This window comes from Pygoscelis adeliae, unplaced genomic scaffold (genome assembly GCF_000699105.1).
Source record: "Pygoscelis adeliae isolate BGI_AS28 unplaced genomic scaffold, ASM69910v1 Scaffold544, whole genome shotgun sequence".
Taxonomy (NCBI): domain Eukaryota; kingdom Metazoa; phylum Chordata; class Aves; order Sphenisciformes; family Spheniscidae; genus Pygoscelis; species Pygoscelis adeliae.
In genome coordinates, this window is record NW_008824715.1 from 267,836 (window position 1) to 271,960 (window position 4,125).

Sequence of the window (4,125 nt, forward strand, 5' to 3'; positions counted from 1 at the left end):
CCAGGGGAGGTTTAGATTGGATGTAAGGAAAAATTTCTTTACTGAAAGAGTAGTTAAACATTGGACCAGGCTGCCCAGGGAAGTGGTTGAGTCACCATCCCTGGAAGTATTTAAAAGGCGGGTAGATGAGGCGCTTAGGGACATGGTTTAGTGGGCATGGTGTTGTTGGGTTGATGGTTGGACTCGATGATCTTGGAGGTCTCTTCCAACCTTTAATGATTCTATGATTCTATGATTCTATGATTCTAAGCCTTTGCAGTTAGTCCTAACTGACACTACGCTTAGGCTTGGGCTTAGATTAACGATATGTACAGCAAATTGTTGAATATCTCCAGGTAGTAACTGATGGGAGAATTGTAGTACAAGGCACTGCACTAGCTTGAATGAAAGTAGGACAACAGCAGTGAATGGTGGCATTCAAAGCTCTGTGAACTGCCCCTCCTCCAGGGATTCTGGTGCTTCGGTTGGCCTGCCTGCAATGAAATCCATACCAATTCATCTTTACATCTTCAGCCTTGGCATGCCTACATGTGTTGTCATTATAGAGTCCCAGTATAAAATGCTAGAGAAGTGAATTGGTGATGTGCAACCCAGTTAAAGTGGCAAAGCGTGGCATACATGGTATAAAACACTGGCTTAAATTATTGTAACTATTTCTATTCTCAGCTGTACCTATCTTCTGCTATAGACGGAAGGGGAGACATAATGTAAGTTTTTGGAATTGCTTGCCTAGTTATTATGAGATAGGAGACCTCTAAGAAACAGAACTTTGTAGTATGTATTTGGAAAATATGTGCTAACAAAATTAGCAATAGGTACAATTTTTCAGTCTGCAGTGTTTCTCTTTGCCATGATGAAGAATTTGAACAGGAAGAAGCTTTTCCAGCTGCTCTTTTTCTTGGCTGGATAACAAGTCTGCTTTGAAAGGAGTTCCTCCACTCTCATCCAGAGGGTGATCAAAGAAAGAGATGACATCATAGTGTAGTAAAAGGGTAATTCTAATTGTCCCACTCAGGCCAAGAGAAGAATATGGTGTAGATTATCTGTAATATTAGTTGAATGAATGAGTTACACCTCATTATCAGTTTTTATCTCACAAGGATAAAATTGTACTTTGTCCTGCACTGCATCCTTCCAATAGCAACAGCTGACTTTCATGTGTAATGACGTTATTATTCTTCTAGCTTTGTTCTCTAAACTTCCTCCTCCTGTAAAGGATTCAAACATACTGCCTGGATGGTCAGAAAGTTTGCCTTCATGGGAGTTAAGGAAACTCAGAGGTCTTTGCAAGTAGCTGTGAAGAACATATTGCTGATTCCGTGTGTAGTGGGTAAGATAACACATGCAGGACTGATTGTAGCATCCATTCCCTCTTTTAGGTTTCAAATCCATTCACCAAGCATGTTTTCTGTGTTCCAGTTGCTGAGCATTTTTGTAAACGACCGAGTGCGTAGAACAGAGGTTCAGCTTGATAAGGCGCTTCCTATTTGTACCCTATTTGGTTGGGTGTAGGAATCATATCATCTGTTCACGGGCTATTCCCTGCCAAATGATTCAGTCAGCACAGAAGGCAGAGCTGTCATCTTCTTCTAGCTTGTAAAAGTGGAGTCTTGCCCCTTCTTGTCCCTTCCCCTGCTTTTGGTGGAAGGAACTGAAGGTGGCAGGTGGTCCCATGTCCCTTCATAGCCTGGTCCCAAGCACGTGGGTAGAAGTGTGAAAATGGGTGGTGACTTCTCTAACAGAGAAAAGTCACCTGTTACAGTGACTTGCATATATGTTATAGTTTTCTTTTATATATACCTATATGAGAAAACCTGATATAGAAAGGTTTTAGCAGCTAGGCAGCAATAGCTGCCAGGTACCATCAGCATGCATGGCATTGTTTGCCCTGAAGAATTGGGAACGCAGGTATGAAAAGAAGAGACTTCTTAAGGTTCAGGTTCAGGGCAAGTAAACGGGTCTCAGAGGAATACTTGTGCATCCTGCTAAACTCCTCATGCTATGATGAAAAATAATTTTTTTTGCCTGTGGTGGGTAGAAAGGCTAGAAATGAGCTGCATGTAGAAACAGAGGTATGTGGACACTTAAACACGCAGTGCCTTTTCATTACTGGATTGTTTCAGCGCAGTAAATTACATGTGTTTTGTGTGAGCAATGAAAGTTAGCAATATGCAGCGAAGCATAAACAGCAGGGTGTTGACGCTTCTAAAGACTTTACTGTATGTGTAATTATCGCTTCCTCTCTCTCGATTGTTGTCGAATGTTGCTTTTAATGTGATCACATCAGATTTGTTCTCCAACTTAGCAACAGCTGCTTTTTTGCACAAGAAAATTTTTCTGCTCTTTTTAGATGTTAAACCAAGTGATTGAAATGAAGATTACTCTGAAGTATCTGTACTTTAAAGGATGTGAAACTGTATTAGCGCTTAAGCTGCAAATAAAATTGACTACTCCATTTTCATTGCCTATGGAAGTGCAATGCAAATGGTAGGCAAAACAGGATAGTGAAACATTCATTTCAGTAATGAAAGCACTTCAGTTTATTGGAATCACAAACGTTTTTACTAATGGAATTATGTAAAATGCTGCATATACTTTTGCAACTTGCCTAATTTTTTTGTATGCATGAGATTCTTCAGCTCCATTTCACTTTTTAAGGAGAAGAAATAATGGGACATATTTTTTAAACCTTGTGTCTTTTTTTCTTTTTAAGACATGAGAGTGTTGCTAGTCAGGAATTACTCATTAAATTTGTGAGTTGCTTCTTTCTGTGGGTGAGAGTGGTGAAGCTGCTCCAGGTTGAACGGATTGTTCTGCATCATTTATGTGTTTTGTTAATATAAAAGTCATATGCTATGCTAATATTTTGTTTTTCAAATTGTTGTGAAAAGGTCAAGTTCTCAGAAACAAGGTGACTCTTTGTATTTCTTGTGCTATCGGCCATCAATCTTTTCCTAGAGAAATCCAAGTATTTCTCTCAGTTCCGTTGCTTCTCGTCCTGAAGAGCAGACTCTAGTGAGATGTGGTCCCTCAGGGCGACCAAGGGCGTTTGTCAAAGGCAGTCCTTTTCAGGATGCGCCGTTTTCCTGGCTGCCCTGTTATCAGTCAGCCTCGGCATCTGCTTTTGAGCAGACTCGGAATCCGGCAGATGCAAAGGTCTGCTCAGGCAGAGCTCTGTTCATCCTGTGCTGAATTTCCTGCAGCGTTTGGTTCTTGTCTGTTACTGAAGGACCAGCTTGCTGGTTGGGGAGCAGGGAGGAAGAGGATGTTCGTATAGTCTTCAGCCCCTTCATTGGCATGGGCAATGCCCAATGCCTCTGTGCTGGATCTCAGCACATGGGTGCAGCACCCTTGTCTTCTCTCCCACTCTGTAGTGCTGTGGCTCTTTCTATCTCTATTTATATTTTGTCTGTTTGTGACGAAGAAAGTTAACTAAATGAAGACCTGCAATGTTCATTATTCAAAGCAAAACGTGTGAGATTTGTTGTCTGAATCTTAGCGACCGGTTAATGGAATGGTGTCTTCCCCAGAGCAGCGTTCACCTGTGCAAATGGGACTTGTCCGTGTTTTGCACCCCTAGACAGAGCGCCTGCTGGCTCTGGGTGCCAGAGTGTGATTTTATGTGCGGCTGTGTGATTTTATGTCTCTTTTTTTGGGGTAGGGGTGAGGGACAGCCTCCCTGGTGAGCTAATTGCCCTTCAGCTCTGGCAGGAAAGGATTTGGCATAAATATTTTTCTAAAGCTTCAAAGTGCCCTCCTCATGCTGGAAAAATACACGTTGGGGTTTTGTTTTTTTTGTTTTGTTTTTAAATATAAAGCTTGGCAGAAGGAATTAGACAGTATTGCTGGGAAGAGAAGGCCACCGCAGCCCTGCGTGACGGAGCAGGAGTACGAGATGCTCGGAAGACGGGATCGGTCTTACCGCCACGCGTCTCCATCCCTCTTGATGCTCCGTGTGCAGGGGCCTGGATTCCGCTGGGACTCCCGCACCCACGGCACAGTTTCTCCTCCGGTGACAACGTTCCCTGGGGCACTTGGAGAGGAGGATGGAAGTAAGAGCAGGGCTGCTCCCGGGGCTCTGGGCTGCCTCCGGCGCTCCGCTACCCGACAGCTGCCGGCGGCACA